General features: G+C 45.1%; 1 protein-coding gene across 1 annotated transcript in view; it reads right to left on the reverse strand.

The window, feature by feature from the left end:
- Positions 1 to 14,551, reverse strand: part of SYNPR (synaptoporin) — a 264,572-nt gene that overhangs the window by 197,954 nt on the left and 52,067 nt on the right. The gene's annotated exons all lie outside the window — the stretch shown is intronic.

Here is a 14,551-nt window from a genome sequence, read left to right on the forward strand (position 1 = left end):
TGCTCTCTTTGCTTCAGTGCAGGACACAGGTCTGCGCCTGGCATTACCTCTGGTCCCTGATTAATGTTCTCTACAGTGTTCACAGAGCCCCTCCCGGAGGCACATGCTGAGCTAAGCAACACAGGTACCAGGTGAATGAGAAAGACACAGTCTCAGCACTGCATTGCTGTGGGTCCAGGTGAACTCTCCCTTTCATGCCTCTCACTAAATCCCATGCATCCTTCTCTCTCTCTCTCTCTCTCTCTCTCTCAGCCAAAATCTTCTTTCTCATTACATTGATTTTATCCCACTTGGATTGATGTGATAACTTCCAAACTGAAACTGATTCTATGCCTCCAATCTCCCCCTTCCTGGATACTCCCACCCCCTCTCTCCTGAATATCACTGCATATCCTCAACATCCTAGCCTTTAACTGCCCATGCTGTCACTGTCACTCCCTGCAGACATTTTTCAACGAGTACACTGGCCTCTGAAAAGTAAAATCTAAACTCCAGAGCAGGAAGGCTGGGAGAAAATTACAGATTTGAATTCCTGCTTTGTCACGTCAATGCTTGGTGGCCCCATGCAAGTCATTCACACTTTTTGAACCCGTTTCTCAATGGAAATATCAGACTTAAAAATGGCAGCTTGCTCATAGGCTTGTGACGAAGGACACTGACACACTGTTATTTCTGCCACTGCCACCGCCGGATGTATGAGCTAATGCTCATGAAGCACTTCGGACGCCTGGCACTATCATTATTGCTTACTATTCAGTAGCTCCTTTAATCCCTTTAATCCAGCGGTTCTCAACCTGTGGGTCACAACCATCGAAAAACACACATAGCATATCAGATATTTACATTACGATTCATAACAGTAGCGAAATTACAGTTATGAAGTAGCAACGAAAATAATTTTATGGTTGGGGGTCGCCACAACATGAGGAACTGTATTAAAGGGTCGCGGCATTAGGAAGGTTGAGAACCACTGCTCCCTACTCTACGTACTAGGGGTGCAGCCTTAGGGGAACGTTTCCTAACCTCTCTATGGCTCTTTATTTTTTCTTCCAATTTCCAAAATAGGTGTTGTGAGGAGGGAATGTGATAATACATGCAAACTGCAGCACCCGCACGGAGGAAGGTCTCAGCAGCAGTCCCGGGACCCTCACTCTGCGGCACGCACTGCAGCTCCTGGATGGAGACTGTAACACTAAGTCTATTACTACAGATCCAGCTCCACTTCTCAACCTAAATGGATAACCGTCCAGCGAGAAGGACCTCTGTCTGTGTTTCCTCTGTTTTCCTAACAGTTTATAAAAACCAGAACAAACAGCTGCTCTGTGAACGAATGAATGAATAACCGGTAACACTCTTACCTCTAAAGGTACACACCCTGTACTTGAAGCTGTGACCCGGATGGTTTCTGAGACTGGCCTTCCTTCTGTGGTTTCCATCCTTAGCCTTCCCCCCGACCCCATTTTTCCTTTCATAGCATAGTGAAGTTACTGTCTTCCAGCTCTGTAATTACAGCAATAGAGACTGTCTAAATGTATCTAATGCTATAAGTATTCCTCTTCTCACCCCCACAAAAAATTAGCATTTTAGAGGAAAAACAAATCTATAGGGGGACGAGGGGGGGGGGGGACTGAATTTTATACCAAGAAAATCTTGAAAAGATTTAAATTCTACTTGAATTTAATACATAACCAGGTATTATATGTGGGTTAATGAGTCCAAAAGCAAAGCTAATTAAGATTCTGTTTCTTTTGCAGAAAATAAAATTGATTCAGCATAATTAAGTCTTTTATTAATATAATAACTAAATGTGAATATTTGTACATTGTACAGACAAGGTCCAGTGTAATTTAAAATAGCAAAAAGTAATTGTTGCAACAAAGGAAATAAAAAAAATGCAACATCAAAAACTTCCCACAGATCATTTGCTCACTGTCTTTATGTGAGAAATGATTAGAATATTATAATATGAGGTGTGTTCCTATTAATAGACTCGTCATACTAAAGTGGTACCAAGGTCAAAATGTATTCATTGCTTTTGAGCTGCATAGGAAATGTAATAAAAGAATAATTTTCTACGTGGTGATTTTTGGAGGGGAAGAGGGATGGGAGGTGGAGGAGGGTATGGGGGGGATAAATGGTGATGGAAGGATTGACTTGGGATGGTTGGTGAACACACAATACAGTATACAGATGGTGTATTATAGAATTTTTAAAAATGAGTATGTTTTCATATATATATTTCTTTTTTAAAGTCTTTATTGTTGAAGGTATTACATAGGTTCTCCTTTTCCCCCATTAACCTCTTCCAGCCTGCTCCTGTCCCCCCATCTCCACCTCAGGCCCTCACCACCCCATTGTCTGTGTCCACAGGTTATGCATGTCTGCATATATGTTCATTGGTTGATCTCTTCCCACCCACCCTCCCCTCAGGTTCAACAGTCTGCTCATGCTTCTCTGTCTCTGGATATAATCTCCTTTGAATAAACACAGGCCCTTCTTGCTCTTGGTAACAGTTTTTCCTCAGATTAATGGAAAGAGCACTGATGTTCCTCTTTCAGCGTCTTTTGAGGAAATATACCCTGATGATATTTTGACAGCAAATTGTAAGCCTGGCATCCCTTACACAATTCTTCAGCTTTGTTTGATGTTAAATTTTAATCAGCCATACTTAAAATTAAATTCTGCATATGAGCCTCTATGTGGACACCAAGGATGTAAAACAGACAACAGCAGAGCTACTGAGCTTCCTTGCGGGTAAGTGCTGAGCTCTACCCACTCCCTCCCCCACCCAACCCTTTCCCACACTCAGCCAGGAAGACTTGCTCTGGAACCCTGCGTACCCATGGAACCCTGTTTGCATACCACTGGACTAGATGGACCAGTATGTAGATCATTCCAAGCTGTCAATTCTATTTTTCTAGCCATTCTGGTTGTTGAACACAACCTTCAAAGATAGTGGAATCTGCAGGGTGAATTATAAGTTATGCAGTTCCTCTCAGCCCTCTGCTGACATCATGTGCTTCTGCTCACAGGACTCTCTGCTGGTGCATGTTTACTTGGCAGTCAGCTGACTTCCCCTGAAAGTTTTCTGTAATTACTGATCAGAAGCTATCACTCCCCCTTCATGTGCTTTGTGCAGATGGTTTCATACCCTCAAAAGTAAACCTTTACATTAATTCTTGATTTTAAAAAATGACATCTCATTAAACTGGGTCCTTGTTCTAGTATATTCAGGTCACTTGATACCATCATTCAGTCACCTAGTGTATTAATTCATCCTCCGACTACGGTCATTTACAAACGGATAGAGGTAACCTGTGTAAAGCAGAGCATCCCAGAGCCCATCTCGTGCCTAGTAAAGCAGAGCCTCCAGCAGTGACCCAAGCTGCTCCATTTTCCGGGGTGATTGGGCTGGTTGGGAGCCACTCCTTGAAGTCTCAATAGAAGTGTTCCTACCAGTGAGTCAGGACCAAGGACAGGGACCACCTGAACTCTGGTTGGTTTTAATCCAAACTATGCTTGACAGTTCAACCAATTAGGAATTCACTGACTCTATCCTCTTCTAAATTACTTTTATCTGAGCTGGAAACAAAATTTTCTTGAGTGACTTTCTGAAAAAAACCTTACTTACATATATATATATATATATATATATATATATATATATATATATTCAACATGTTTTTCTGATCCAACCCTCTTTTAAAAAGAGACAGTGATGTTAATACTTGTAGCATGCCTTCTTCCTTTCCTACGGTCACATAGCCATCTACCTATTTGACACTGAGTTGACATTAAGCCCTTGAATCTGTACTACTGACCTCACCCCATTTTTTAAAGTATCACCAATGTCCAAGCAAATTGAGACGCTCTTTAATACTTTAAACAAAAGTGTAATTCATCCGAAACAGGGCAAGTGGATCTTTAGATGCCTTCCATATCCTTATCAGTGGTGTATTTACATTTATAGACCGATGGACAGATAAAATGGGGGGAAATGAATAGGAGCTGAGTGTGGGAAAGCTTTTGCAGAAGATAATTCTAATATTAATTAGAGTTAGTTAATCAGTATTATTTGTTAGCATTTTCTCATCATTCCAAATCAAGGGACCTGCATCTTTAGAAATAATAGTGGCAATATTAAGAAATTACATATAGGGGATATTAATAATATGTCATCTACCCCAAAAACAATTGTGGAACATATCCCAATAATATTCGCTGTTTTTCTTGAGTTACCCCACAAGGGTACCGATTTCTTATTTTATGAAACAATGTAAAGTTTGTTATATGTTAAGATACAGCTTGAGTGTCAAGTTAGTGGTGCCCCTTTATAACCACAACTACAACCAAAGCTAAAACCCACGTGTAACCCTCAAATAATCCTGTGAGAAGGTAATGTGGACTGAACACCAGCTCCCCTGGCCTGGTGTCCTCTCTGCCTTCTTTTGGTAAGACCACGCCAATATACCTTTGGGAACCACAGGTCCTGCATTGTACACAGCCTTACCAGTGTGACTGTAACAGAAGCTTGTCTTCCCGTGACCAAGGGATCGCCATACAACCCAGATTAGGCCTCTGAGGCTCTTGGAGATTCGAAAACCTCCAAGGGGTAGAATGGAAAAATGGTTGGAGTTATATACCCCGGTAGTGGCACTATAATGCATTCATTAGCTTAGCGTAATACTTAATGAATGACCATTAGATGCCAGGAAGCCTCTTGGTACTTCCTGCCTTCATGGGATTTGCAGAAAATACAGTGGAAGTAGGGGAGCTGTTTTCCACAGGATAGTCAGTAGTGCTTCAGAAAAGGGTGATTCTGCACATGAATGAAGTAGGTGGTCAGCCATGTGACTATCAGAGTATGGCATTGTGGGCCAAGCAAAGGTAGCAAGTACCAAGATAGAGAAGACTTAGTCCGTGCAAGGAATAGCAAGGAGGCTAATGTGCTAAGCAAGGGGAGGACGCTGCACAGTGAGTTTAAAGATGTAGCCAGTATCCAGATAATGTTGAGTCTTGTAGGTCAAAATCTAAATAACATCAACTTGATTTTACTTTTAATGGAATGGAAAGTCACTGGAGAGTACATGTCTTGATTTTGTTTTTAAAATAGTTAATCTGGCCGCTGTGTGCAGAATACAAGTGGGATAGGCACAGCATGAAGCAGGAAGAAGAGATAAGGTCATTGAAGTAGTCCAGTGAAGACAGGAGGGCTTCTTGGTCTGTGGGCAACGTGTGGGAAGTGAGAGGTGGTCAGAAATAGGGTATAGGTCGAAAGCATATGTGAAAGAACTTGCTGATGGACTGGATGTGGGGTGTGAGTAAAAGACGGTAAAGATGGCTACAAGAATTTTGGCTAGAGTAATGGGATGGGAGGGGGTACATTTATAAAAATAGAGATTGTGAAAATTTAGAGGAATAATGAAGTTTTATTTTGTAAGTATTACTCTTGAGATGCCTATTATACCTCCAGTTGGAGGTATCACAGGCAGTTGGATAGATGAGTCTGGATGTGTATTTGAGAGTCTGATGAGAGTGGCTACTCATTCCTAATTCATAAATCCCCAGGGCTGCTTGATTCGGCTTCTTTCTGAATCCATTTCTTTATATTTCAACTGAATCTACAAGTTACCTCAAAATTTTCAAATAAATTCTACATCTTGTGTCCCCAAATAAGTTTCTGTTGCTTACAACCAAAGACTCTGGTACATATTATTATTATCTCCACTCTAGAAGTATGGTGCCTGGAGTTCAGAAAGGTTAATCAGAAACTTGACTAAAATCACCAAGATAATAGGGGCAGAGCTGGACTTAGAGCCAGGTGTGTTTATAAGATCCCACCCATCTAAAGTCAGACCATCACAGGGGTGCTGCTGGCATGGTCTCATTAGCAAGAAAAAGCCTGGGGCTCCGGTGCTGTTCAAAGTGACCTCACTGTGGTGAGGAGAGGAGGCAGGAGAGAGGCACAGCTTCAAACAGGAAAGGGCAGCTCTCTGGGAGACCTGGCAATTGCCAGCCTGAATTTCAGGAGGCATCTCAAAGCAACAGGGAATTTTTTTTTTGTAGTACACTGTGATTTTATACCAGTCTCTATTACAATGTGCAAAAACTCAACTCATGGTTGAGTTCTCCCAACAGAAGAGCCGTTGGGTTGACAAGGAGAGGGAAAGTTATCCGATGGCCAGATATGAAAATGAGGTTCATACTGAAATTCTCAGACGCTGGTGTACTGTCTTGTTTGGAGACTCTGATAAGCTTTATCTCTGAAGCAGGAAATAAGGGCCCGTGGATTCCTTAGGTTGTTAGCTTATTACCTGGGAGAAGGAGAGAGGTGCTTCTCTTGCTCATTCAAGTGCTTCCCAGAGCCCAGCGCAGTGTCTGGTACTCAGTAGAACTTTGAGTTTATTTTAAACAAAAATATGAAAAATATTGGAACTTCTTCATAAAAATCGAAGGCTTTAAAAATTCTTAGTATCATAAAAAGTGGGTGAAATATCATCAAATGGTATCACAGGAGTTTTATTGTAGGCTCTCGGGGAAGGAGAGATAGATGGTAAAGTGCTTCTGCTCAATGTATTCAATGGTCCTCATGTCTAACTGTCTGGTCCCCATCCTGGCTCAGGCACCAGCCAGCATCCCAGCCTCCAGGGTGCAGATGGAGATCCCAGAGAGGTCGGTAAGAGGACACAGCAAGTGGGAGGGACCTTTGGGTCTTGGGTAGGAAAGCACCTCCCCATGGGGCCAGGGCACAGAGATGGTGTGACAGTCCCAGGGCTGCAGTAAAGCTGGGGGCTGCTCCCCCAACAGACAGAGCTAGGACTCTGCCAAGCCAGGAAAGCAGCTCCAATTCTGAGATGCGAGAAACTAGGGACTAGCATTTGGGCCAAGTCACAAAGGTTTGTCATTAAGATAATGACTGTTCATAGAGCTTGTTTATTGTGTGAAAAGCATGGTTCTATGCATTTTTACACGTTAGATCATTTAGGTGTTACAACAACTCTACAGGAGTATAGAGAGTATTATTACTCCCATTTTTCAGATGGGGAATACGAGGCACACAGTGGGTAAATATCTTGCCAACATTCACGTAGCCAGGAGAAAGCGGCAAGACTGGAACAGACCTTTTGGTCGTAGAGCTAGTGGCTTAACCCCTACATGAAAGCCTCGACTTCTGCTTTGACATTGACTGGTCTTGTTGCTTAGTTTTATTTGCCTGAATCTATTAGGAAAATCCTTCTTTTTCCAGTTCTGAAACTGCGTATGGGTTTATACCAGGACAAATATATTTCCTAGGAAATGAACAGTACTTATCTAATATGTGCTAGGAACACAGACCTGGGACTAGGAAGGCAAGCGAGACCACTTGGCTCTCACAGTCTCACGAGAAGAGGCCACAGCGACAATGATCAACGCAGTGGGTCCTTCTGGAGCACGGCTTGGGGTCGGGAAGATGCCACTCCCTACTGGCCTTGAACAAGCTGTCTAACTTGTCTCTCATGACAACCGAACCCTGTCAGGTTTTCTGCTGAGGATCACGTGAGCTAATGTTTGTGAAGCATTCAGCATAGTGTCTAACATGTAGTGTTTTATAATTGCCATGTTACTGTTGTATTCTTTGAACAAAGTTCCTAGGAATATCACAGAAGTTAACCAGAGAGCAGAGGACAAGACAGTCTATTTTAAAATATATATATATATATATATATATATATATATATATATATATATATATATTATTGATTTCAGAGAGGAGGGGAGAGGGAGAGAGAGAGTCTACCCACTTCCCATTGATAGAAATATCAATGATGAGATAGAATCATCTATCGGCTGCCCCCTGCACACCACCACCTCCCACCCCACCACCACTGGGGACCAAGCCCGCAACCTGGGCATGTGCCCTGACTGGGAATTGAACCATGACCTTCTGGTTCATAGGTCTACGCTCAACCAGTAAGCCACACCTGGGCATGTGCCCTGACTGGGAATTGAACCATGACCTTCTCGTTCATAGGTCTACTCTCAACCAGTAAGCCACACCAGCTGGGCACAACACAGTCTTGACGCCCTGTGATCACAGTGTCATTTGCTTAGACAAGTTCTGACTCAGCTTCCTCACCAGGCCCCCTGTTAGGTGCTGGAAGACAATGACCATGGGAGTCACTGCTGGTTTCATGGAGCTTGCAGACTTCCACGGAAGACAGATATGGCACAAAAACATTACAAGTACGTAAAGTGCCACAAAGGATGAGGAGGAGGTGTCACAGGACCAGCGGTGACCTGTGCTGAGACCAAGAATGGGGAGGAGGGAATCTGGGGTCCCGAGGCTGGTGGGTGAAGAACTCACAGCAGAGGGACACATCATACCTGTGCTAAAGCCCCTGAAGCAGGGATGTGGGATTTCAAAGTACTCAGAGCCATGCAATACCAGCGCAGGGTCACAGCTTTGACCAGTGCCACTAAGGAGGGTGGACAGCACTGAGAAAGTGTGCCCAGAGGAAGCGACCTTCAGGGAGGTCAGGGCAGCCTTCCCAGAGGAAGTGGCTTCAAATTAAACATGGGGAACGAGTCAAAGTTAACCAGGCGGAGAGCTGGGGAGAGAGAGAGAGAGGGAGAGAGAGAGAGAGAGAGAGAGAGAGAGAGAGAGAGAGAGAGAGAGACCGACCCAGGCAGGGGGAGGAACATTTGCAAAGCTCCCTTGCTAGGAGAGGCACTGAGCAAGGGCCGGTTGGCCAGGGCACCGAGGGGCGGGCAGCGGGGCGGGGGTGCGGACGATGAGGACAGCAGCACCCGGCACATCAGCATCTTGCAGGACATGCTAAGAACCTGTGTAGAATGGATTGGAAAGTGTGCCAGTGAAGACGTGTGACAATTAGCGGGGAAGCCATTGCCAGGGCAGCCGTCCCAGAAATCTGAATGGTGGGGGAGGTGGGCAGGGTGTGCAGTAGATGCCGTTCTCCTGCAGCAGGCTTTTAAGTCAGACAAACCTTAAGTAACATCCAAGGTCTATTGTCCTGCGATTTGGGGTAAGTCACTCTGCCTTTGTGAGCTTCTACTCCTTACCTGCAAAACGTAAAGTCTACCCACTCCCCAGCTTCGCTGTGAAGGTGAAATTAGATCATAGATATACTAGCACTAAACAAACATCAATGGTGATTATTAGACACATGCATGTCAACAGCTTATAAAGCCTCAAAATGCTAGCAATCACTGCAGCAATACTTTCCAGACCGAGGCAACATTTGGAAAAGAATAATGATAAAACCAAGTACTGATGAAGTATTTACTATGCGCCCGGAGTCTAAGCGCTTTACATACATAAATGCATTTAACTCTCACAGTAATGCTGTGTGTTGTGTTCATTATTTGCCCCTGTTACTCACTCCTCCAGTAGCCACACCTGTGTGATGGGGCTTTTTAGTTTCACTAATGGGGCAGAGCACATTTCTCTGCCTCTGGACTTTGGGTATGGCCATGTGACTTGCTTTGGTCAACAGGACAAGAAATGACGGTGTGCCAATTCCAAGCCTATGTCTTAGCAGGCCTCATGCTGCCACACGCCTTCGTCATGAGCATGAGAAGAGCATCCTCTGCTGGTCTGCCGGCCGATCCAAGAAGGAGAGCCACGTGGAGCACAGCCTCTCCTGCAGGAGGAGCAGGCCCAGCCCAGCCATGCTCAGCGCGACCCACTGACCTCCCACCGTACCTGTGCCAGCAGGAGCAAAGGACCACTGGTGTAAACCTCTGCATTTCAGGGTAGCTTGTTATGCAGCATGTTTGTGGCAATTGCGAACTGGTGCAGTCTATACGATGATTATCACTATGAGCCCTCATTTTACAGATGGGGATGCTGAAGCTTAGTTCTAGACCAGGGGTGGGCAAACTTTTTGACTCGAGGGCCACAGTGGGTTCTTAAACTGGACCGGAGGGCCGGAACAAAAGCATGGATGGAGTGTTTGTGTGAACTAATATAAATTCAAAGTAAACATCATTACAAAGAAGGGTATGGTCTTTTTTTTTTAGTTTTATTCATTTCAAACGGGCCGATCCTGTAGTTTGCCCACGGCTGTTCTAGAAGCTCAGCAACTCGCCTAAGTTCTTGCAGCTAAATAAGTATCAGAGCAGAGGTTCGAATCCAGGGCATCTGGCTTCAGAATCTGTGCTCTTGTCTTTCATACATACACGCCTCAGAAAAAGCCAAACGCTTCGCATTTAGAGTGTAAGTTGGTCTTCCTAAATGTCACACAAAGCATTTAGAGCAGAGAAGTGAAAAAGAGGATCTGACAGCACTATCCTTTTGTGCATTAAAATTTTGTACAACAAAATTAGATACCTCCATACTAAGAAAAACTCCTGTTCATGGACTCCCAGCCCATCACCACTGCCAGCGTTAGGCAGCCTGCCTCCGTCACCTGGCTGCACGTGGCAGCAGCTCAGAGAGGCGTAGCAGTTGTGTTTCATAAGTGGAGGGGATGGCAGAGGAGGATCGGAGTCACCAGTGAGTCAGGCAGGAGCGTCGCTGCAAAGCCTGAATCACCCCGCCGATCCGTGCACACTGACCCCGCCGCTGGCTAATTCCCAAATCTCCACTCCAGGGCCGCGTGGGATGTCAGATAAGCCCGCTGCATGTCAATTATTTCTCAATAATACTGGGAAAAATAAGCCTGGAATGTGCTACTTAAAGCACAGTAGGTTCAAGGCCAAAGTGAGAGGCTCCAGTTTAGCAGGTAGCCATGGCCTTCCTAGTTCCAGGCCGCCTCACGGAAGCTCGCTCTGGCAAGGAGGATGAAGGGGGATGATCCACCTTATTCCTGGGGAGACACCTCAGTTCCCATAGGCTGACAGCGACCTCCTTCTCCTCTGAATCCCAGTAACATTCCAATTCTACCTCTCTTACCAGATTATACATTTCCTGAAGATGAAGTCTATTTTATGGATTTCTGCTTCACCTACTGCACTTTGCATAAGTTTGCTCAATAAATAAATAAATAAATGTGTAGAAATGTGGAGAAAGGAAGATATGGTTTGAAAAGGGCACATGATCTGGCCTTTCCTGTTCATCACTGCACCACCGGGTCTAGCACACTGCCTGGCAGCCAGTGGACACGGGGCAACTGTGCGGGAACGAGTGAGTGAACAGCCCGCCCTGGGAGGCAGAGCGCCTGGGCTGGCGTTGATCTCCAGATGACAGTGCCCTGAAAAATGCCCCATTGCTTCTGCAAAGCTGGATGCCTGGAGCGTCCGGGGCATCGCGGGTCTTGTTGATGATCCAATTGTCCTTTGTTCCATTACCGCCGCCCCGCCCCCGGCCGCCTTCCGGTAAACTCTGTTTACTTCAGTTGGCTGGAGTTGAATTCTGTTGCTTGCCGACCATGGACCCCTACTGATAAACCAGTATTTTCTCAGAATGTGGTCGATGGACGCTCACACCTCTGAACCCGGAGCTTGACGATGCGGACCCCCAGGCTCACTCAGACGTGGCGCCGCAGGCCTCACGCTGACCTCCGCATCTGAATCTCGGCAAGAACCTGCCCATCGGACAAGCCCCCCAGTAGATTCTCTTCATGCTTTGAGAGCGGCTGAATGGGATGATTTCCAAGGTCCCTTCCAGCATCAAAATTCTACAGTTTTATGAGACGAAGCGGCAGCTCCTTGCCAAGGCCCCACAAGTCTTGATTGGCTCCTGAAAAGGTGACCAAGCTTTCCCAGCACATTTCATTCCCTCTCCTCTCAGCCTCACTGACATTCCCACCCCAGGACCCTCACACTGGGACACCATCCCCGAAGTCTTCACATGGCTGCTCCCCATTCCCCCTGAGGTCTGTTCCAACGCCACCTCCTAAGACAGCACAGATCGTAGCGCGGTCTCACACTCTCCTCCCCACAGGGCCTGCCACCTGTCCTAGCAGGTCCCAGTCTCGACCAATCATCCCTTTGTTTGGTGGCTTGTTTCACTCCCCCCCCCGCCCCCCGCCGCCCCCCTCAGAATGTAAGTTCTGTGGTTGCAGGGATGAGCTCATCTTGTCTCTGCAGTATCCCCAGGGCCAGGAACTGCAGCACACAGCAAAGTCTTAGTGTATATTGCTGAATAAATGGTACCCGCAAATATTAGGTAATGTTTGAACTCTATTCTACAGGTGATATTGCTCTGTTTTTAGCCTGAGATTAATAAAACTAACTGTCACATTTATCTTTAGATATTTGTCATCTCAGATAATATTCCTCAGCGAACTCCCACTGTCCCCCAATTTAATCTTTCTCACCTGAAAGCACACACACACAAGCCATTTTCCTACTTTAAATTGCCTCAGCGAATAAAAACCTGGCCTAAATTCCCGTAAAGCAACAAATAACCAGGAATTCTTGTTTCCGCAAGTATTAGAGGAAAGCCAACTGAGATATTTCCCATCCACAACCCAGGTACGCTTGATTTGAAAAGGCACAAGCGCCCTCTACTGGAAGTATGCAATATTGCAGCTTGAACTCAAACTGTCAAAAGCATTAGGCACAGAGTGAGTGTCCATTAGCCCTGAAACCAGATGAAGTAAGCAGATGAATAGAGCAACATCTACAACAAATAAATGAACGTGCTGTCTGTGCTTACCTGTTCTGAGAGTTCAGTTCGCCAAGACCAAGTGGGCCAATCACTAACAATCCTGGCCTTTCAGACACTGAGTACATTTCTTCCTACTGTAAGACGAAGAACATCAGGATGACTGGCCACTTTAGGGCAATCTAGGAAACCAATAGGATAAATAGAGGGAAATGTATGCAAGAAGGAAGCAGAGCATCTCAGAAGGGCCAAGGAGTCAAGAGAGCGAGGCTGTGACCTAATGCCATCCCAGTGGAGGTCAAATTCTTCACTGGTGACATAAGGAGGGACAAAGAAGTGATCATGGAGCAAGTGTTCCTTGAGGAAAAGTCAAGAAATCACTGATGGGCTCCGGAGCAGGTGCAAGCTACAGATGTGACTTGGTCCCCACAATGCTGGTTACACTGTTAATCAGGACAGGAAAGGGCTCTTCCATTTGCCTGTCTATCTCTTATGCACGCGCACACACACATACACACACACTTCTAACACACACTTCTGGTCTTCTAGTGTGGTGTCAGTACTGAGCACACATGTAATTTCCATTTTGCACACTGATGATCCTAACAGCCCGTCTGCTTCATGCATTCATGTGACTCACCTGCCCTGCAGGCATTTGATGTTACCCTATTGCCGAACCCATTTGAGATGTTCTGCAAGATGTTGTAACATGTCTGTCCTCTTTACCCCAACACACACACACACACACACACACACACACACACACACAATAAGGCTTTAGCGCTATGGATTTTCTTTCTCCCTCCTTCATGATACACTCTGAAGTCCTCATTTGCTAAACAAAACATGAACAAAGCAGGGCTCCCCTATTCTTGTCTCCCAGCCCCGCACAGAGTTTGCAGTGAGTCCAGCTTGAAAAGCTAGGGCAGTGGTCGGCAAACTCATTAGTCAACAGAGCCAAATATCAACAGTACAACGATTGAAATTTCTTTTGAGAGCCAAATTTTTTAAACTTAAACTATATAGGTAGGTACATTGTTATTAACTTAATTAGGGTACTCCTAAGCTGGCCTTTGCTAAAAACGTCCTCAATCTGATGGAGATACATTCGCTGAGGTCGACCCCTTCCAACTCTCCCACCCACACTCGTCTTGTATACTTGTTTCGTCTATCTCCTTTCCGAAAACCGACTTCTGCGCATGGGCGACAAAGTTTCAATCACACTGTACGTGCGCGCCTGCACGTGGTATTTTGTGGAAGAGCCACACTCAAGGGGCCAAAGAGCCACATGTGGCTCGCAAGCCATGGTTTGCCGACCACTGATCTAGGGTGACACGGTGCTTGTGGGAAGGAAAAAGCCCCCTCTCCACTCAGAAGTTCTGTGTGTGTGTGTGTGTGTGTGTGTGTGTTGCGGGGGAGTGGGTGATACACCTACATATTTTTTTTCTCCTTAATATTTGGAAATACTCAATTTGTTAATGTGCAAAGTATCTTCTGATAATTAAGATTCCTTCCCTAAAATGCTGTAGGTAAGATGCCTACATTCAGTCGTGATAGGTGAGCTTTTTTTTTTATCAGTTTCAGTGTAAAGTGACTACAAAGGCCTACATTTTAAAAATGTAATGCCAGGCATCAACAACAGCTTAATATCCTGCCATTATTTAAAAGCTTAAATTAATTGGACAAACTCAATGGAGTATTCTAAATTTTTTTGCATTTTACTTTTATGAGAAATACAAGAAAGGGAAGCAAAATTAAACTAAAAGACAAATATCAAAGTGAAGCCAAACAGCATTGTTGGGTACCCAAAACAGGTACAGCGGAATAGTCTATGCTTCTGCTACTGACTGGACAACTGCTCAAAACGAGGCAGAAGGTCCTTCAGTTCTCAACCCAACAGCAAAAGATCCCAATAGATTCAGCAATAGTGCACTTTAACTGGAAATGGTGGGGGTGGGATTCAAGCAGAGGATAGACAGGTCTTCATAAACTATGTCCATG

Source organism: Myotis nattereri, assembly GCF_964212035.1.
Source record: "Myotis nattereri genome assembly, chromosome: 14".
In the NCBI taxonomy this organism is placed as follows: Eukaryota; Metazoa; Chordata; class Mammalia; order Chiroptera; family Vespertilionidae; genus Myotis; species Myotis nattereri.